At 44.0% G+C, this 22,004-nt stretch overlaps 1 long non-coding RNA gene across 1 annotated transcript in view; it reads right to left on the reverse strand.

Moving 5' to 3' along the window:
• Positions 1-12,066: 12,066 nt before the first annotated feature.
• Positions 12,067-22,004, reverse strand: part of LOC138528436 (uncharacterized) — a 255,913-nt gene continuing 245,975 nt past the window's right edge. Inside the window, exon 3 of the long non-coding RNA XR_011284141.1 lies at positions 12,067-13,485. This is a non-coding gene — a long non-coding RNA (uncharacterized lncRNA). The remainder of the gene's footprint in view (positions 13,486-22,004) is intronic.

A 22,004-nucleotide genomic window follows, 5' to 3' on the forward strand; every position in this document is an offset into this window, starting at 1 on the left:
AAAATCAAAGAAATTGAAGGCAAGTCCCTGTTTACGCTCACACCAAAATGAATACAACCCTCTAGGGAAAGACGGCCAGTGATAGTTTACAGGGATAACAAGGTTAAATTGCACAGAATACAAAGGACTGCACGAGAACATTCTGTTCTCACTCAGTACAATCAGTGGTTTAAAAAGGAGAAACACGTCATTTGGATATAGTAAAAACCGGCATAAATGATTGGCCAGTCCATATACATGGGCCTGCTCTATAGGGGATGCCAGGCTACAATTGGTTTGCTTCTATGCCACCTGTCAGTCCCCACATGGGCCAGCTGGGCTCATCTCTCCGCTGAGTGAAGGTCAGGCCTCTCATAAGTTACATAATCATAACTGCTATGATACATTAAGCCTACTACACATCACTGTGGCATGCACCTGGGAGGCTCAGGAACAGGTGCCCGGGGAAAAGGAGGAAAAAATACAGTCATACTGACCCACACATTCTATGCTTTCTTGATACTGCACTTCTCGCACCCAAGGCCTCCCCTCTAGTTTTGATCTATAATTTATCCCTCCCTGTACCTCGTGTTACAAAGGATGTATTTATGTGAGGAGGTGAAGCAGTCACACAGGCTTAGATCTTTTATGGGCAGTTGGTTTATGGTTTGGGCTGGGGACATTCACTATCATGGAATGTAGGGGTCTGGACAGAGGTCTGGGCCATGGCTCTTGGTATGCTGCGGGGGGGTTAGAGATCTCCTGGCAGTTTGGCTGTGATGAATGGGTAATGCGAGGAGCCTGGTGTTGTCTCACAGCCTTGCAGGGCGGATTCCTCCCAGTGATACTGAGTAATTGTAACAATCGAGAGACAAGCGGGAAACTTCCATGAGAAATTGCTGTGCGGGCTCCTCTCGTTACAATGATCTGGGCCTAGTTGAGTTCTTCCATGGAGCTAAAGTTATGACGCGCGGCCATGCAAGACTGTGCATCTACCATAACTACAGAATGGCTTTCCTTTCTTTGTGGACACTGGGCCTATGTGTCTATCATTCCCGCTATACTATATCCGTGTCGAGTTTGATGGCACAGTCCCTTTCCCCCTTGCACATTATACAATTTTATATAGAATTTGCCTCATGTTAAAGCACCTAGATGGGAGGGATAGACTCATTTCCATCTCAACATTCCCCCTTTCGTTACTTGTACAGTAACAAATTCTTCCCCATATTTGTGCTCATTTTCTCGTCCCACTGCGGCCTCATAGGGGGGTGTTCCCTTTATTAGCATCCAAGCTCCACACACATGTCGTAGGCTCTCTCCTGCTCGGGAATACTCCTTGGGTGTACATGTCATATAAATGCAGCCCCCATCCCCTACCAGGTCAACCCACACTTCCTTGTAATTTTCAGGGTCAGGGGGAGTGACAATGGTTGTGTGCTACAGTTTGTCAACTACATCTCTGCCGGGAATAGGGACCATGTGAGGAATGGGATGATTAGTCTCTAATTCTACATCTTTTTGTATCTTGTATCACAAGGTACTTTTGGAGCACCAATAGAGACCATCATCATTGCGCTACTATGCACTGCTTTGGCACAACACCAGAGACCCAATTGGCACGTGCAGAAGATCACCAGAACAAACACAATGATGCACACTATCATTTTCACCAATTTTCTGAGCCAGAATTGGCCCCAACTGATCGCAAGTGAGAACCAATCTTCTTCCTGGATGCTAGCTTTCTTTTTCATCTTCACCCCTAAATCATGTACTGCAGCAATAACGTATGACAATGTCCCATTTTCAGCATCTTCGGAAGGTACGAATGTGCAACATGAGCTCCCGATCTTTTTGCAAACACCACCTTCCATTGCCGTCAGCAGATCTACCACATAACAGTTCTGCATGGTCATCAGCCTGAGGGTTTGCAGCTCCACTCTTATGACGTTATAGCCTTGCTCAGTGTCATTAGCCAATTGGATCAGCTTCCAACGAACGATCTGGAGACATTTGGCATTAGCTTAAATCTGTATACTGGATATCAAGGAGCCAAAACATTTCTCTGCGGATGTGTATAGCTTGTATTAGTCAAGAATTTGAGCAAGCAGTTTGGATGAGTCTGATAATAAGTAATTTGATGCTCTTTTTCTTCTTCTCAGTTGTTTATACAGTATTTTCTCAGGAAGACTGCAGAAGTCTGGAGGTGGCAATGTGTGCTGTGCTTCGATTGTTGGGGGCACTGTGGGTGCTTTGTCAGGCAGTGGCCCCTTTCAGGTGCTCTTCTGGGACTACTAATAGGGCTAAGTGTAGGGTAGTTACTGAACAATAGCCCATCCAGGAGGGTGGGAAGTTTAAATAGGCCTGTTGGCCACACACCCAGTAGTAGTCCACCAGTGCTGTGGTTCCCTTCTTGAGGTCTGGAATCAGCAGAGTTTGGTTACATCATTCGTCTGAGCCAACCAAAATAGTTCCTTCGCTGAAAAAGCACAGTCGATAAGTCTTTTCCTGCTGCACTTTTACTGGTTTCTCCATAGCTGCAATCCCAGTCAGTTTTGAGACATGCTCTGTCCATGTTTGTGTGCAAGTCTGCTCCACAAGTGCCACAGTTTTTCCTGGAAACCCTAAAAGTCCTTCATCTTTACACGTGAGTGTTGTTTCTTGCCATTTGCTGTTAATGTATTTCACTCCTTCGATCACCAGGTAGGGTTGTTTTAAACAGTTGGTGTTGTTTTCATTCGTTTTACATTTCTGGGCATTCAAATGGACCATTTCCAAATGGATATAACATGCCTGTAAATTGCCTCTGATCCTACATAGCGCAAGATGAATTAGGCATTGTTCCTCTATAATTGGTAATTCTTGTGGTACTAAGTCTTGGGTGCCCCAGATGCATGCGGTATTAAGAAGCACACGTAGCAACTGCTATTAGTTGTTCACCTTCCCACTGCACTCATGTTAGAATACCAACTGTTGGAGTGCTGGGGATGATGGATGTCTTCAACCACATCCAGGCCTAGACCATGGTATGTGTCGTATTTGGGTTTACATACTCTTTTCACTCTGCTATGGCGAGATATGTCTTTTTGCTATCTTGCGTCTTGCGTCTACCGTTCGTCGAATTTACTACATTGTTTACATTACATAAGAGGTTTTTGACAGTTGGGAGTAATATTTCAAACATTTTGCTTGTGCACACAGTTGTGGGAATTTTACTGTTATTTGTTGGGGGCCTATCATACATAGCTCTGGTCATGTTTTCTTGTTGAGTTAAATTAAACAGTGTGATTTCATGCATTCTTTCATTCAAATTGATGCTTGGGGACAATTCAGTTTCATTAAAGGATGTATTTTCATTTGACTTCCAGTTCTCCATGATCCTCTCCCCATCTTTTAGATGGCCTGTCCAGATAAAAGATGCCCCAAATATATACCCAATAGGAAAATTAGAATGGTAAACAAAATGGCAGTAAAATGCAGGCCACACTCATAGGAATACATTCTGGTGCTACTAACTACAGTTCTATTTCTAGACAATGAACAATTTGATGTTGATATTTTCATCTTTGCAACACATGTAGTGGAAAAAATGGGTAAGATGAAGGGATGGGCAGGTATGGGAATTTAGGGTAAGAGTGGGTAAAAACTGGGAGGGGGTAAGGAGGAAGAAGAGAGAGAGAGAGAGATTGAATTATTTGGTAGCTGATGCATTTAGCAGCAATGCATGTTTGCTTATCTCTTGTACATGCACTTATAGTCAGCATTGAGCTAAACTGAATGAGATAGGTGTGTTGCTTTCGTTTTGGGCTGCTGATGCAGAATTCTGTGGGGCCCTGTGAATGTCTGAGAGGTGTATCCAGTAACGGAGCCCTTTCACATTCACTGCAAGAGGGGTGGGAAACACGACCTCGTAGGGCCCATGGAACCTGGGATTGTTCCATTTTCTTACAAAACATCTGACATATACCAGCTCCCCCAGCAACAATGGTTGAGTGGGTGCTGGGTCAGTCGGTATATCTGCACGTTTTATGCATCCTCTGTGTGCGGTGGTGCCCTTTGTTGTGATACGCACTTGACCACACATGTTAGGTGTGTTAAGTATTGCTTGAATTTTTCTCCCAGATTTGCTGCTGCCATATGGGAGATGGGGAGATGGGCATTTGCTTGGCCCTGCCAGTCACTATTTCGTGGGGGGAGAGGTGGTAGTCTTTGCTGGGCTGAGTGTGCAAATGAAACAGGGCCAGGGGTAGGCAGTATATTCAATTATTTTTCAGGGTGTTGGAGAGCCTGCTGTTGAGGAGGAGGCCGTTGATACGTTCCACAACTCCATTTGCTTTTGGGTGGTAAATTGAACTCATGCAGTGCTTTATGCCTAATAGTGCTGTGATCCCTTTGAAGAGTACATTGAAAAAATGGATGACATTGTCGGACCTCAAAACGTCACACACCTCTCATCGGGGGAAAAACTCATGTATGAGGAATTTTGCAGCAAACTTGGCACCTGGCTGGGTGCATGGACCAGCTTCAACCCACCTCGAGAATGGACACACCACCACAATCAGGTATCGAGCTCCATTGCATATTTCCCCCATGTCTGCATAGTCAATATGCAGCTAACAAAATGGTCACAATGTTCTAAGTGTCATCCGTGTACTAAACACTTGGCAGGTGGTGCATTGGACTACCATTGTTGAGAGGCGTTCTTGGACGTTAGGTATAAACCAGTCCTCTTGGATGTCTGCTGTGATATGTTGCTTGGAGCTGTGAGAAGGGTAGTGCAACTGCTAAAATGCTGTGCAGGCATCACTACTTTCCCAGTGCACTTCTGCCTCCATAAGAGGTCAGTTGGAAACGTTGTGCATCCAAGTTTAAGCCATATTTCTTGCTCTTCCTGTGGTGCCTTACGTTGAAGCACTATCACTTGGGTTATTGGCATGGCTGTTTATGGATCTGTCTCCTGTCTTGCAGCCACTGCCGCAATTACATATTCAGCAAGCATGGGCAGTGGGAGGTGTAATGCAGCTTTGGCTGCCGCATTGACGGCTGCATTCCCCACCAGGTTTTTGTCAGTGTTGTTGGTGTGTGCTGTGCATTTAACGACCACCTCTACAGAGGGTTCTGCAAGGGCGAAAAGCAGTGTTTTGAGCAGGGCAGCATGCTGCACTGGTGAGCCTTCCGCCAGCCTGAAGCCCCTCCTTCTCCAGCGTGAAAGACCTGTGTGCACCGTGGTGGTGATGTATGCAGAGTCTGAGTAGATGGTGGCATAACACCCCTTGGATGCCCGAAGGTTCTCAATAAGTGCTACAAATTCCACTGCCTGGGCTGAGTAGTGCATGCGCAGCCTTTTCGTGTTTCATAGTGATCACCCTCTAATCGGACCAGTGCTGCCCCAACATATCTCTGCCCTGTGTCCTGGTCAATTGTTGCTGACATGTCAACAAAAAGGACTTCCCCTTTGCCACTGAGGCCCAGAGAATTGTGGGTTGCCTCCCCACTGTCCTTGTCCCCCTTCAGCCCACACTGCCTCTTTTCTTGCATTTGCTGCATTAGGGGTGTACCCTCCCTCTTCCACCGCTGGGGCCGCCGCTGGCCCTGTTACCACTGTTACTTTCACTACTTATTTTGGATCAGTTTTGCTTTCTCAACCTGTCGCCTCTGAATCATTTCCTTCTCACGCTCTTTTATTCTTCTACAATGGTGCACCACAATACTTTGAATTTCGGCCCTTCCTTTGGCTTCTTCCCCTGCTATTTTGTCAAGCTCTTTCTGTACTTCTTTAGGTAGGCCCTTTTTTACTATAAAATAGAAAAGTGAGGTTGATTGGTCCCAGGCGCTGCCCGTTTCTGTTCTCTACATCTCTTGGACCCAGAGAATGTACTGAGCTGCCTCTTCATCATCCCTCATTGTGCACTGCATGATCGATTGTAAGTCTGGAGTATCGGGGAATGTTTGCGACAACGCATCCGATACCCTTACTTCAATCTTGTTAAATTACGCGCCATCATGGGCATCATTGCTCAACTTTACTCCTGGGTACCCTGCTTTGACCACACATTTTAGGCTTGGTCCACAACCGCGGCTACCAAAAGGCTTTCAATATCCCTGATTGCTAAGGGTACCCCCACTGTGTTCTTTTCAAATGCATAAATCCATTTCCCAGCCCCTGACATGAGTTGTGGGTGGGCCTTGAGGAGGTTATTTGTGTCCATTTGCACCCAGGGTACATAGTAAGGCCTCTGCGCACCCTTGTGTTTCAGTGGCATTTGCATTTTCATCTTACCTTTGCCGCTTTTAGTCAAAAATCCCTTTTTCCTTGCTAATGCTAGCCTGCCAAATCTCTCCCTCAGTCTTCCGTCTCACATACTTTCTAACCTTGGGGAGGGCTGGGGTGCTTGCTCTGCGTTCCCTTCTCCATCGTTCTTGGTCTAATCAAAATCACTCCAAAAACCCTCATCTCCTCTTCGGGGCCTTACATTCTCATAGCCTAAGCGGTCTGTTTCTCTGTCACGCTCTACGTGAACCATTCTTATAGATGCACTGTCTATTCTACATAAGAAATCGCCCGATTTCCACTCGTCTCCTGCTGGTTGTACCGGTGTACCTATAGCCGGCACAGGTGTATCTATCTTGGTCGCATTGCATGCGGCCCTCAGCCGGGCTAGTTCTGTATGTGTTGATGCTAGTGCTACTTCTAGGTCTCTAACGCCACCCCAGTATGGGTAGTAACTTCTGGGGATGAGATATATGGCGGGGTTGGGGCTGTGCCTGGTGTTGCTACCATTGTGCCCACGGATACATATGTTGGGTTGGTATACCCTTCTGCTGGGAAAGTTTCTAGGGGATATATTCCTTTTTTCCCTTCTACGTTCTTCCCGTTTTCCCCTTTGTGTGTCTCTTACTACTGTTGTATGTCACCTTTTCCCCCATAGGGTCCTCTGCGTCCTCAAACATTTTCCAGAGGTTCAATACCTCCCTTCTATTCTGCAACTGTCTCCCCTTGTATTTTGCTGTTAGGTATGTGGACATATGTTCCAACATGCTTCTCTCAAAAGAGCCCTGATCTGGCCAGGAGTGGGGCATCCCCGCCCCCTCTAGACTCAGTCACCCATTGGTTGTGATATTTCTCAATCTTTTCACAATACAGGGGCAGGGCCTTGCATATGTGGTCTAGAGGCATTTCTACCCCCCATAGTCGTGCCTCTCAGGTGTCTTGTCTTTGGTGCTGCACCTATGCACCTGCGCCACAGTTAAACAGTAATTCGTTCAGTTCAATAGATGTACAGTTCAGTTTTGTCTCTAATACATCTTAATACCGTCAAGTTCACAGAGCAAAAATTAGCAATTCACTTTCCCCATCCCACTATCCCGCAATAGAGCTTCTTACACATGCACCACATGCTTTCCTGATACGTCCACACACACACTACATACACGCCTCTCCTGGGCCTCCCCCTTTCACTTTAAAATACACCAACAAAACAAACTAAAATAACAAGCTAAAACAACAACCACTACTATTTCCAAGGTCTATAATTATGCAGATCTCCTATATGTATCCTTATATTTTTCTCGTACTGGTTGAGACAGTGCACGTGGTGCCACCTTCCACCCTCACTCAGGTGGGGGGGCTCCCTCTATTCCGTGTTCCTCTTCCTTAATGTCCTTAAAAAAAACAGAAGACCAAAAAATCAACACACTCCACAAATATGCCACACTCTCAATTTCAGTCACTGCGTGTTCACACTATTCACAATGCTATATACATTCACCCGTACTTTGTTATCCTTTGCAGGCCATACTCACATTTGTGCGGTCTCCTGAAGACCTCCGTTCATGGGGTTCCACAACAGGCATGCAAATCTCCTTGGGGACGCTCCAAAGAGCAGGCAGGATTCTGCAAAGACGACACCCACAAGGCCACTCGGAGTACGTGTTTTGGGACTGGTCACTGTAGGTGGGCGCAGCCTTTCTGGAGAGGCTGCCTGAATACCTCCACAAGTACAGGGTTGTTGGAATCACGTTGTAAGCTTATGCAAGTAGAAAATATAAACACACTCGAACTAGTGGACAAATCAGGATGACGGAATGCCTAGATAATTTTTATATTTAACTTGGTTTCAATTTCCAAGTCTTTATTAGTTTATTTATACACAGTCTTAAAGTAAAATTAAACAGTTCCTATGACGTTGTGACCCATTCACTTTTCATTAATTCACATACATACTCATCTCATCAATCTCTTATTCAGCAATTCATTTTTTCGAAAAATGGTCTACATATAAAAAACAACAGTTCAACATCTGTTATATCTCCATCTCATTATAGTTCATTAGGAAAAAGGAAAAAACTCCCCACACTCTTGGGGTATAACAAAGATCTGTGTTCTGTTGTTCCCACAGATTCACGTTGACACGTGTTTCAGTTCAGTAGTATTATAATTACAGGCATTATCCCCGCCATTCTACAGTCAGGATTATAATGTCTTTGATTCATGGAGACAGAAATGGGACTATTTAGCTAGATGTTCCCGGATATTTTCAATCAACTATTGCATGGCGTCCTCTCACCACGGACACATGCCATCCCCCAGTGGATAATCCTGACTGTAGAATGGCGGGGATAATGCCTGTAATTATAATAATATCTGTGACACCGTAGTGATATGGTGTTTAAACTAAACAATAGAAGAAAGAAAACAGAAAAAACGAGGAACAATAAACCGCGATGAGGAACACTTCCCTCGCGTGCACGAAGGATTGCTCTAGTCCTCTTTCTATGTGTATGAACTGAAGGAGGTGTATCAAAGGGACTCGCGATCTTGTCGGCTGTACCGCGAACACTGCAACGAATGCGAAAAGTAGAAAATAATACAGACGCCCTGAATGATGTAAGCGAGCCACTTGTGGTTTTGCAGTTTGTGTTCGTTCTTCCGTTCGTTTTTGTGAACAGTGTAGAATATGTAAACCATGCGCCTTGGAGACGAGAATGTGCCGGTCCAACTAAAAATAAGAGACAGCATCTATCCGAGCATTGATCATGGTCCCTATTGTTTACAATTTAAGAACTAAGCGGCTTGAGATACAACGCGGACGGTCTCCATTCATACATCTAAGATTAATTCACCCTAAACATAATAAGGATGTGATGTATAGTTTTAACAAAACACGAGAGGCGTGTTTTTCCAACGCGAGACTTCGGACCAGTGATGTCACTCGAATTAATAGAAGAAGTAATGCATAAATACTAAGCAAATTCGATACACTAATCAGACTGAGCCTTTAGAACTGATTAAGCTCTCTGTACATATTTTTTATATTCCTAGAGACGCATGTACGTGAGGGAATCGAACCAGTAGATGAACCTTACACACAGTGTGGAAAGAAGGAAAGCCGTGGACTTAGAAGTTATTTCTCCCGGCCAATCAATCGTTCAAAAATGAACAAACATCACAGTACGTGGCTGTTCCCACTTTTGAGTAAGTGATATGATATGAAATCTATGATTCGTGACATGTGACAGCACACTAAGGGTGGTGGTTGTGTATGATGAATTGGGTAGGACGAGACAGTAATAGATACACGTCTTAAACCCACAGATCAGAGGACAATTCTCCTTAAGACTGCAATTGAGACGCTCTGAAAGCCAATATCACATTCTGCCCCTCCTGATTCTACTGGATAGGAGGTGTGTCAGAAGATGCTTTACATAAACCTTTGGTTAAAGCATAGCATATTAATATGCAATCAAATAATAGAAAAAGATGGATGGGAATGCCTAAGACTTACCTAGTTTTGTATATATATTTTTATAGATGCTGTGGCTCATGCCAATAGAAGTGTTTAAAAAATGGGATGTTCTGTCCTGAAGAAGGTTGCCGTACAGAGAGAGCACCAATGGGGATGCTCGCAGAGAGCAACTGAAACACGTGTCGCCGTGAATCTGTGGGAACAAGAGAACACAGATCTTTGTTATACCCCAAGAGTGTGGGGAGTTTTTTCCTAATGAACTATAATGAGATGGAGATATAACAGATGTTGAACTGTTGTTTTTTATATGTAGACCATTTTTCGAAAAAATGAATTGCTGAATAAGAGATTGATGAGATGAGTATGTATGTGAATGAATGAAAAGTGAATGGGTCACAACGTCATAGGAACTGTTTAATTTTACTTTTAGATTGTGTATAAATAAACTAATAAAGACTTGGAAATTGAAACCAAGTTAAATATAAAAATTATCTAGGCATTCCGTCATCCTGATTTGTCCACTAGTTCGAGTGTGTTTATATTTTCTGATTGATCTACCTGAAGAACTAGGGACGTTAAAACAGGTACCCCTTATATATTTTAGCTTATGCAAGTAGACAAATGTTGGAATTGCAAGATAGAAAATTGGTAACTACTTGCACATGTTTTGGTCTTGTGTAAAAGTTGTGAGTCTTGCGGTGAATAGCGCTGGTGTTAGATCTATGGCTCCCTCGCTCCCCTTGTCTGTGTGCGTTAGGGTTGTTTCCAGCTGGTATTCAGTTATCTGTTCACCATCTTTTCTGGTTTTATAGAGCATTTCTGATAGCAAAAAAAAAAAGATTCTGAAGTGTTGGAAGAGTGAGGCCAGGCCAGCAATTGATGGCTGGCTATAAGACCTGGCTATTCTTTCCAGTAGAGAGAAGGTGAGCTATCAGAGATCGAAACAAATGGACAAATATCTTGCAATTTGGAATGTCTTCAATGAATTATATGCATGAAATCCCTCAGATCCCCCTTTTTTTCTCTTCATTGCACATTCTTTCTTTTCTCTCTTTCTCTTCTCCTGTCACTTTCCTTCTTTTCTTTGCCTCTCTTTCGCCCCCAGTCTCTGTCCGCGCTTTCCTTTTCTCCACTTTCCAAGCTAAGCGCCCTTTGTAAATATTGTACATAAATTGTATTGATTTAATTACATGATTCTTGTTTTACTTATTGACTGTTATACCGTATCGTTTTTTGGCTTGTAAAATTCTAATAAAGAATGTTTAAAAAAAAAAGATTGGACTAGATCACATCGAACCGCCTGAGCAAATATAGCATGGCTGTCTAAGTGAAGCTAAAAGCAAAAATTCTGCCAAATTTACTGAGTGTCAATCACCATGTTCTGACCTCATTTTAAGACTATATGCAGAACACTGATCAATAGACATGGGAAAACATTCTCGAAAGTGATCTGCAGATCCCTGAAAATCACCAAGTGAGATTCAAATAGGTTCGCTCCAATCTCCTTTAAGGGCCATATATCATCATGGAAGTTCGGCAGAAGTGTGTTTGGCTCTATTTTTGAAAATAAAACTGACACACATTAACTAGAAAGGCTGAAGGAAGGGAGAGAAAGGTTAGGGGAAGGAAGGAAAAGGTTAGGGGAAGGGAGTGCTGGGGGTGAGGCTGGATGGGAGTTACCAAGAGGCAATGGAGTGCATTTTGGGAATGTTATCCAGATAGGACAGGACATTAGGCTCTGCAGTAGATATCTCAGCAGGCCAATGACCCTGTGCAATCTGCAAGTCCCAGGGTTGAATCTGGGTAAATACAACTCAGCCTTTCAAGAAGATAAAAGTAGCAAAGTTGAAGTAGGCAATTGGAGGTTTTCATGTCATTAGAGTCACAGTTCATGACTGGGTCTATGTTTTATTGTTATTTAGTTGAAACATTGATACGCTGATTATTACTAAGTTTTACAATATTCCAATATTGGGAGCTAATGACTGACTTGGAACTCTGAAAAGCTGATAGGGCCGGGACGGAGCCAGCCATGCATTAGGTGTGAATGAAGTTTCCTTCAGCTGAGTTTGCTTCCAAGAGAACCACTAAGATGGATTTGTTTCTAAGAGGGAGAGTCCATGGTGCAAGCTGATATCCTCAGGAGAGCAAGTACGGCTGAGGTAGTGTCAGGCATGTGCCAAGCATGTGCTGGTTGCAGGCTTTCATTCCTCTTACATTGCTTACATGGGAACCATGTAGTTGGTTATGAAAGTGGTCACTCACCACAATTACAGTTAAACCACAGAATAAATGGACACCAATGGACACACCCCATAGGGAATGAGACAGGACAGATTGCGAGTGAGTAAAAGGTATTCTTTATATAAAGATAAAATGGGGCACGCAGAGGACTCTGCTACTCCAAGAGCGCTCTGCCAACAATACAAAAATAAGTCCAAAATGCATCATCCATGAACTTGTATAGTCGAGCTGGTGCTGGGTTGGCTGAGGTTGAACTTGTGCTTCTTGAGGCATGTGGGGCAGCTGGGCTCATCAAGGAGGGGTGAAGGGTCAGGTCATGTCCACACAGCTATAATTCTAATGAAGCTAAGCTTCACAGTAATCATGGGCATGCAAGATTTAATATGACACACAAGATTCATCATAACACATTGGCATCTGTAAATTGTAACACGAGGTGTGCATTCTTGACCTGGACCAGAGTGTGGCAGATGTGTGGTGGTCCAGGTGCCTTATCTTGACGTGTAATTCTAGGACACATTTATCAGGTGCCTTGAGGATCAAACAGGGTGTCGGTCTTGTTAGTACATGGAAAATATATGTTTGCTCAGGATTAGTTATATGGGGGCAATTGAGGGTGGCCCATGGGGAGGGGTCCCACCACTGCTACATCAAAGAGGTGAGAGGTTTGAGGTTTGTACGGACAGTAACTCTTAACGGTGGGGGCTGGTTGAACATGGGCAGTGATCTCAGAGGAAGAGGAGAGATACAGTGTCAGCTTGCAACAATTCACTCCCAAGCTTCTGTTCGAACAAGAGAGGGGGTGCAGGCAGAGGGGAGGGGGTGGCGGTTGTCGGGCTGGCTGTCCACGGCGCTGAACAGGGGAGAAATGCAGGCTTGCTTCTACGAGTTTCATATGCCTCCTAGTCAAAGATGGAGCTGTGGTTAATACAAAATGGAGTCCCTGGGGTCATGCGAGAAGCACTGGATATGTGTCATTCAGTGGCTACCTTGCACCAGTCATCGGGGCTCGGCCAAGGGTATGTTGCCAACCATTGCATGAGCATAGCATACACTTCACCCAGAATGTAGGGGGGCCCAAAGGGCACCTTCCTCCTTTACAGTTACTATTATAATTTTAAGATCTCTGTCCCTGGAGAAAACACCTGTTTTTCATAAAGAGTACGTTTTTTCAGCTGAAAGCAAAGAGTTAATTGTGGTTACTATGTTAAAGAAACAGCCAGGTGCAAGCCATTTTGCTTTCATTGGACATCCCAGGCAGGAATGGTTCTGACATTTTCCACTGAGTTTATACTGTGTTTCCTTTGAACATGTGCTGACCTCTTCAACCCATCATGTGAAGCTGGTGAAGTATAGGAGAGATGTGCATATTCCCAGGTGTGAAAGAGGCAGTTCTAGCCGCCGTGTTCTGAAGAGCCTGCAGATGGCAAATCAAATAAGCTGGTTGAGTGAGAACCAATGAGCTGCAATCGTCCCCCGTGGACAACACTAAGGCGGACACCACTCATGCCTGGAGCTGTGGAGAGATAAAAGGGAGAATTTTACGCAATGCTTCCAGTTTGAAAAAGGCGTTTTGCCACTATGGAATGGTTTTAAGTACATACATGCGCATGACATGCTATGGTAAAAAATAGTATTTGTTTTGTGGTATATTATGCTAGGTAATGGTCAGGGTTGATATTAAATGGCTTGAAGTATTTGGCAATATTTGGTTATATTGAAAGCTCTGATAAATGAGATGGATAATTAAATGCACGGATCTAGGTGTATTTTCTTCCCATCACACTTGTTTGAGATTTTTTATTCCCTTTTTTGTTCAAATTGCCCCTCCCCTCCCCCTTCTACCAAGCTCTCCTCATTCTCTTTCTACAGCTTCTCCTACAGTGTACCTGCTTTTTTCTCACCTGTGTTTTTACACACCAAAATCCAATTTTCAGTTCAGCTCTTTTACTGACAATTTTATTTGGTTAAACTAGGTTAATCCACATTCCCAATTGTATGCTATGTACTTATATATTGAGTCTAGATGTGCTGGAATACATCAGCCAACATTTTCTATTTTTTTTCTCATTTCTTTTAGACTTGCGTGATGTACTTCTAAGGATAGGTTTCTCAGTGCTCGACCCAGCATCGCAAAGAAATCTTAAAGCCAGACCATCAATCCCTAGGACAATACTGTTTTCCGTTTTTCACGAAATAGGGTAAGGCTGTCAATTTTGCAGAGATCTGTTGGAAGGCGATTCCATAACTTGGCCGTCAACACATCATTAGCCTGAAGTATGAACTTACATGAGTGATGGGCTTCAACATGCTAATTTCCTTACTATTGCCACATAAAGCAGTAATATCAGCATTGGCATTATACATAATTTTCAAAGAAATTATTCACCAATAGCTAGATTCTAAGAATCAGCACAAAACATTGTAAAAAAAGTATAGATCTGACGGAATTTAAGTGCAAAGTTTGGAGCGGTTTCATCAAGGGGTGGGCAATGTTGTAAGGGAGTCCCAAACATTTCAATATCTGGATAGACTTGAAGGGAAAAAATGTTTGCTTGCGGCTACAGCACAAACCCCTGGATGGATTTGTACCAAACTTGCACAAGCAGAAACGACCTGGTCCAGAAAGCATGCTTTTGCAAATCTGATCTTAATCCATCCAGCAGATCTTTAAAAAATGCCCAAAAAGTAGGTACCATTTTTGTTTGTTGATATCTCAGCTCTGTCCATGGACTTCCTGATTTGGTTTCTGGGGACGCCTCTGGACCAATCAGTGCGCCATGTAATGTTCACGGTCATTGTAAGAGCAAGCTGATTGGTGAAATGAGAAACGTGAGATGCTTCAGAACGATTGAAATGAACCCCTTGTTCATTTCAAAGCCCGCAAACAATACAGAGAGAAAATATTAAATAACACAACATTACTGTTGTCTTACAAATTAAACAACCTCTGTGGACATGCAGGGTGGTGAGGATTGGGTAGAATATATCCAGAAAAGGGCAAAACTCGTTTTCGTTTTATTTTTTTTCTGATGCCCGAGAATATCTTAGATGTTCAGGGACATTGCTTTGAATTTGACAATGTTCGAGGACATTCATGCATATGTATACAGATATACATTAGAGGATCAGTGAAGAGATGTGTTTGGGAGACATAACTTTGTTGCCGTCAGACAAATCCTCAAAAACGTTATATAGGTTTGACGCTAAATTGTTTTCTAAAGTTCAGTGTGGTTTTGTTAAGGACGGGCAACATTGTAGGGTGGTCTCAATAAATCTGGGTAGACTTAAATGGGACAACATTTTTGCATGCAGCTGAAGCCCGAACAACTGGACGGATTCGCACCAAACTTGAGCCAGGAGCTTCAGCTATGTCCCAAAAACATGCTTTTGCAAATGCAATGCCCAATGTCTACTCTGAGATGACTTTCAAGGCCTGCAACACCCGAAAGCATGCTTTTGCAAATTTGATGTTAATCCTTCATGTTTTTTTTTTTTTTTTAAGTGGCGAAGTGTATGTACAAAAAAATTGTCATATAAGTTTGTGGCCTGGGGCATGGCAAGTGGCCATGGCCAGTGGTCACCTGATCCCGGTCACTGTGGGCACTGGCCATGGCCATGGCCACAGAGGAATGGTTATGGGGTTACAGCACTGGACCTGGCCTCCGCCAATCCCCAATGTCTACTCTGAGATGACTAGCGGGGCCTGCAATGTGGCTGAAGTTCATGCCCCAGGGATTGTTGCCACTGGCAATGGCCGCAAGCCAGGAACGGTGCCCCACGGTCTCAATATTGAGGAATAGTGGCCACTTGGCCAAGCTACAGGCCAAGGCCAATGTTTACTATCGGTTTATTCCTAGGGCAGGCAACATGGTAGAATCTCACAGCACAGGGAGTATGTCCAGTGGGCATGGCCATAAGTCATAGACAGAGGGCCCAGTCCCACAATTGGGCTATAGTGGCCACTGGGCTAGGCAGCAGGACAGGTCCAATCTCTACTGTGGGTTTCTTTGCAGGCCGGCATTATCTCTGAAGCCCATGCCCCAGGGTTTGTGGCCTTGGGCCATGGCCAAAAGCGGTGGACAGTGCCCCACAGTCCCACTATGGTATAGTGGGATCTGCATCAGGCTGCAGGCTATGTCCGTTGGCTATTGTGGGTGGCTTGGTGGGCCTGGGGTCATGGTTGAGCCTCATGTCGTAGGCAAATCACCCATGACTTGTATCCCTGACATGTGCTGCTGAACTTAACACATGTCAGTATGCGCTGCAAAAAATATGTTTGTTAAAGGAGATCTATTGTTCTTTATATATGTAAAAAGTGGTATTATTAATAACTTACATACAATTCAGGAACATCATGAAACGTCTTTAGTGAAAACACTTCGTAAAGCAATTTTATGTTTAAATTACTCTAATTAAATCTTCAGAGAACAAACTTTGATAACGGGACATTATGGTTGCAGCGCAAAATTTAAAAACCAAAGAAATTCGCCAGTTATGGCTTCCACCTTCCACCTCTCAGCATTGCCCTTCAACCTCTCAGTATGAACGGAAGTCGATTCCTCATGATACGAAAGGTTGTTATTCTTTTGTTTGATTGGTAGGAGGTCTTGCCTCCAATGTCTCAGCCTGCTCATGGGTCTACTGGCTTTAAGTCCAACCTTCCATTCCATCATGTGCTTGCTTCTTTACATGGGAAGAGATCATCATGGCCATCCTGGAGATCTGCTCAGGCCCCCTCACTTCAGGTCTGCCTCCCTCCTTCTCACAGGAGATTCACCTGCATCCTGCAGGGCTTGCAGAGCCAGCATCTTGCCTGAGTCTAGATGTCTTCTGTTTCCATAGTGCAGATATGGGGGCAGAACACTAACGGGATGCATTGGGGTTTCTGGTTTTTGGAGTTTGTCAATGCAGGGAGGAACGAGTCATCAGTCACAAGTTCAACATACCCTGCTTATTTTCTTTTTAAATTTAATTTTAATTTTAGTACCAACAATAATCGAAAGTAAAGCAAAAGTAATATTAGGTAAGAGTAAGGGTATAACTGTGGTGTTGGTGTGCTCAAGCCTTTAAATCTGTTACTTAGGCTGGCTGCACCCATCACAGGGTGGTAAAACGCCAGCCACCCCAAATCACAGAGTTTTTTAACTCTAAAACAAATGTAATACAATAAAAACATAACCAGCATAAACAGTGTAAAAAACAATAGAGCAATCAGGTCACATTAAGTAGCATATTCATGACGCAAGATGAGAGAAAAGAGAAATAAAAGAAACACGCCATATATCATGAAAACACTCATAATCTATACAACAGGACACTATTATAATACCAGCAGTGCGACCAAAATCACATTGATAGAAACAGTTCAAAGAACACATCCCGTAAGCACATTGGCCATATAGATCAAGGAACAGTTCCCATATCTCATTGAATTTATCAGTTTCCCCTCTGTGCTTGAAAATGTCCCTCTCGTATGTGGACAAGGTCAACAATTCTTCCACCCTGTCATCAATACAGAAGGAATCGGAGGATTTCCATGAACATAAGATCCTCCTTTTCGGAAGCATGCCGATACGTAGTAGCCAAACCTTCTTTGAAAATGACAGATCCGCTAATAGGTTGACATCCCCAAGAATCAAAAGGGAAGGCCTTCCAGGAATGGTACACTCTAACACCTGGCCCATCCTCTCACAGACCCCTTCCCAAAAGTCTCTGGTCTTGCTGGAAAACAAAAGTAAGTGGCCCAACGTACCCCTTGCCTACTTCCATTTCCAGCACTGGTCACTCTCTGAAGGGTGTCTCTTAAGCCTTTGTTCCAGGGTCCAATACCCATATTTCTGAAGGAGTAGTGAAGCTGTTCAGTAGCACCTGGAGCGTAACAAGTGCTGAACGGGATTACCAAAATAACTTATTTCAGTTGAAAAAAATGGACAGACTGAAAGAATATGGCAAAATACAGCTTTATTATCAATTCAATAAAGTAGGGAAATCTGGCAAGCATAAGAGATCGTAGCTCACACGCTCTTGAATACATTTCAGTTACACAAAGGCTTTTGCCCTCAATATACATCAGCTGTGACATCCTCCTACGTGGCAAATAGAAAAAACGTATCAGGCAGATGGATTGGTTAAGGGAACATATATACCAATAGCTTATTTAGGTATAAGTAACATGATTGGCTGCACCTTATCTGGTAGGCATGCCCAGAACTACCTCTAACTACGTATAATACAGATAATAGTATAATAACAGCAACGGATTGGCTCCTGCAACAGTGTATTGCCTACCATCACATAGGCCATCTTGGTTCCCGTTTTGTTAAGGGGTGAAAGGTTGTGTGTAAAAGGTGCATATTCCAACAAATTTACAAAGCTATAGGCTAAAAATTATTTTTATATGTGATTATAAAGAGAGCTCGTCAACCAATCCCAGACTTCACGTTGTGCCGCAGAACCAAGCAGAAGTACCCCTATGCAGAGAAAATGTGAATGCACATACAAAACATTTAATGCTCAGTTTAAGAAACAGGTTTAGCATGTGCTTTACCAAAAACTAATATCGCTCATCATGACTGATGTGGCTGGCAAAATATTCAGACATGATACTTTATTTGCCACATGGAATAGGGCAACTAAATGGAATGTGGCAGGACACATGCCAGTAAGAGTTCATGTGCCAATCTAAAGAAGAAATTCAGGGGCCAGGAGAACATGCATCTCTTAATTTGGGTCAAGATAATTGTATTAGAATAACAGAACCACAGAGTGTGATTAGAATTCCTGTGGCTCTGTTCATCAACACACGTTGTTCTGTGAACAGAGCAATGACAACACTTACTTAACAACAGCCTTACAGCAAGGAGGCACACATACTAGCCATTTGTACTCCCTAAAACAGAAATATATGCCCACCAGAAAATAGGGAGTAAAAAAAGGCGAACAAAAAGGAGAAATAATGAACACACAGGAGGCTACCCAGCCCACGAGGTTCCACTGATATTTTCGAATCTAAAAGTGGTAAAAGAAATTAGCTCTAATATTACTACGTGATTGCAAGAGAAATTAAAGAAGAACACACATTGGCCCTCATTACAAGTCAGGCGGTGGACCATGGTGCTATTAGCACCATGGTCCATGCCGGATTCCGCCATGGTGGATGGCGGAATTACCGCCCCATTCCAAGGTGAGCGGGGCGGTAATTCCCCATTCACCATTTGCCCTTCCCCATTCCCATTTTTGCCCCATAGGGCATAATGGGGATGAGGAAGGCGCTAATTACGGCACCGTAAATTACGGTGCCGTAATTAGCACCAAGGTCGCTTAGCGCCTTGGACTTTAACGCCTGCAAAAAGCAGGCGTTAAAGTGTGAATCAGGCGTTAAGGGTTTAACGGCGCTGACGCTCTTTACGGCGCCGTTAACCCCTTAATGCCTGACTTGTAATGAGGGCCATTGTATTTATTTATTTACATACAGGGAGGAACAATGTGCTTTTGATCACAAAAGAATGTACAATAGATAAGAAATCAGATTTGATTGGAAGCAATGAGCTTTTTACAATGGGGCGAGTTCAAGTAACATTCTGACCAGGTTGTGGAGGGAGTAAATGGAACCGTCACTGAGGACAATACATGGGTGGACATACACAGATTAAGAACAACCAACATTAGACATTTTCAAGTGCAGGTAGGCAGTACTGCTTACTGTATTAGGGATGTGACCATGATGGATGAAGTGCTAGAGTGGAGCCAAAGAAATGGAGGGACGGAGGCAGGTTAGAGGCAAAGGAAACATTGTAGCTAGAAGGCAGATGAGAGGTAGGTTAAGAGGGTAAATCGGAAGCAAGAAGGTAGGCTTTTAGTTTGGTTTTGAACAAATCAGTGTGGGCTGTTTCTCGGATGTCCATGGGAAGAGAATTCCATGCAAGTGGAGCAATAAGAGAGAAAGCGGAGAAGCGAGAGGAAGCACAGGGAGGGCGAGGTGCCACAAGTGCAGTCGAGGAGGATGAGCAGAGATTATGAGAAGGCTTTTGAGTTGGATAGAGGAGGATAGGTATGGTGGTGCCTTACCGTGGATAGATTTGTGAACCGGGATTTTTTTTTAAATCTGGCCCTGTTTCGAATTGTCAGCCATCCAGACTTTTGACAGAATGAGGAGGTAGGTGTGAAGTGAGGGAGTTCAAAAGAGTCCTGGTAGTGAAGTTAATGTCATGATCTCTGCTTCCAAAAGGTCAGGGTTTTCCCAACTCCCTTGGAAGCAGATCCATAACCCAGGTTCCGAGTGCCAACCAGTCCCAATTGGGACCTTTTGGACCCAGTCCTGGCGCCAGTGGCACCAGGCTCATAAATATGCCCAGTCCCAGCGCTGGAAGCGCCGGGCTCATAATGCTTGGGTGGACTTACCTGCAGCAGACCATGCTGCTTACTTGCCTGCCAGTTGAGTCTCTGATCCTCTTCTGTTTGGAACTACTTTTCCTGTTGGGTGGGGCAGGAGCCACTCCCTAGATTCAGAACACTGGAACTCTTCTGGAAAGCAGGAACTCTTTTCTTAGGCGTGGCTGTGGAAGGAGACACCTAAGCACTACAGGAGGCTATTTAAACCACACCCGATGGATGAATCTTGCTTTGCGTTATTCTGCATCCTCAGCAGCAGAACGCTCATTGTGTCTTCTGCATCTGATCCTGGGCCTAAGGAAAAAGGCTTACCATTCTGAATCCAGTCTTCAGCAACACCTATAAAGACAAGAAAGAACAGGTTAGCATTACGGTCTTCAGTGACAGCTCTTCACTTACCTGGTCCATCGGCTGTCACCAACGCCTCGCGCTGCATTCCGGCATCTGAAAGACAAAGGCTTACCTACTCTTCGTGCGCTCCGGAGGTCTTCACACTGCATTCCAGCATCTGAAAGACAAAAGCTTACCAACTCTTCGCATGCTCCGGAGGCCTTCGGCGCTGCATCCCGCATCTGAAAGACAAAACAAGGTGCGTTTAAAGACATTGGGGAACTTTAATACTCTCGTGCCATTACTCCTTTCCACATCTAACCCAGTGGGTATTCCGGCACCCTGCAGCCGCCCCGAACTTGTACCTGCAAAATAAAAAGACAGTTAGAGCGCATCGTGAAGCAGGCAACAAGCGCTTACTTACGTGCTTCCAGGCGCTTCTATTCATCACACGGGCTCCATCTTCAACTCACTTCAGCCCGCCATCCGCCATCGCCGGAACCCTGCAAAACAAGAGACATCATTACTAAAGACTTTAAAGACATTAGAATTACTCGAAACTTACCGTTCGTGCAGTAAACGACGGACAGCAGTCCTCTGAAGTCAAGAGGCCTGCTCCCCTTATCCAGTGAAGAAACTGGTTACAGCACCCTGCTCCGAGGCAGATGGAGAGCACGGCGTTCACTTACCTAAGGTGAGAGCGTTAACCTTTGGGGTTCTACAGGAGAAGAGAAAGGGAAGAAGAGAGAGACATTCAATAACCCAGTTCATTAATCCCATATTTTCTATCTGCAGACATCTTACCCTTCAAGCCAGACATACAGTGCACAGAGGTCCAGCCCAAAGAGCCAGCCGTGTGTTACACATCACCTTTGAAGATACGGTATACGCCCAGTCAAGACCGGCGCCTCTACGGGAATCAGGTGAGCGTTACAGTTAATGACCTTGTCAAGAAGAAAAAACTCATAGATGCGGAGACCAAAGTGGATGCTGGCACAGTAGTCCAGTTTAGAGAAGACAAGAGTGGTTGAGAGATGCTATGTGATGTTGAAAGGAAGGAGGTACCTGATTTTCCTAATATTTTGGCATTTGAGATGAGCCTCTGCTGCAGTGTTGGAGATAAAAGTAGAGAAGTAATGAGAAGAGTCGTAAATGATTCAGAGGTTTCTAGTTGAAGAAGAGTTGGGGAGAGTGTCATGTGGGAACTGGATAGAAAGGGGAAGAGATGAGAGAGAGTATTTGGAAGGAAAGAGGTGTAACTCTGTTTTGGTAGAGTTTAACATCAGAGAGTCTGAAGCCATCCAAAATGTA

Source organism: Ambystoma mexicanum, chromosome 7q (genome assembly GCF_040938575.1).
Source record: "Ambystoma mexicanum isolate Mex_15411 chromosome 7q, UKY_AmexF1_1, whole genome shotgun sequence".
Lineage (NCBI taxonomy): Eukaryota > Metazoa > Chordata > Amphibia > Caudata > Ambystomatidae > Ambystoma > Ambystoma mexicanum.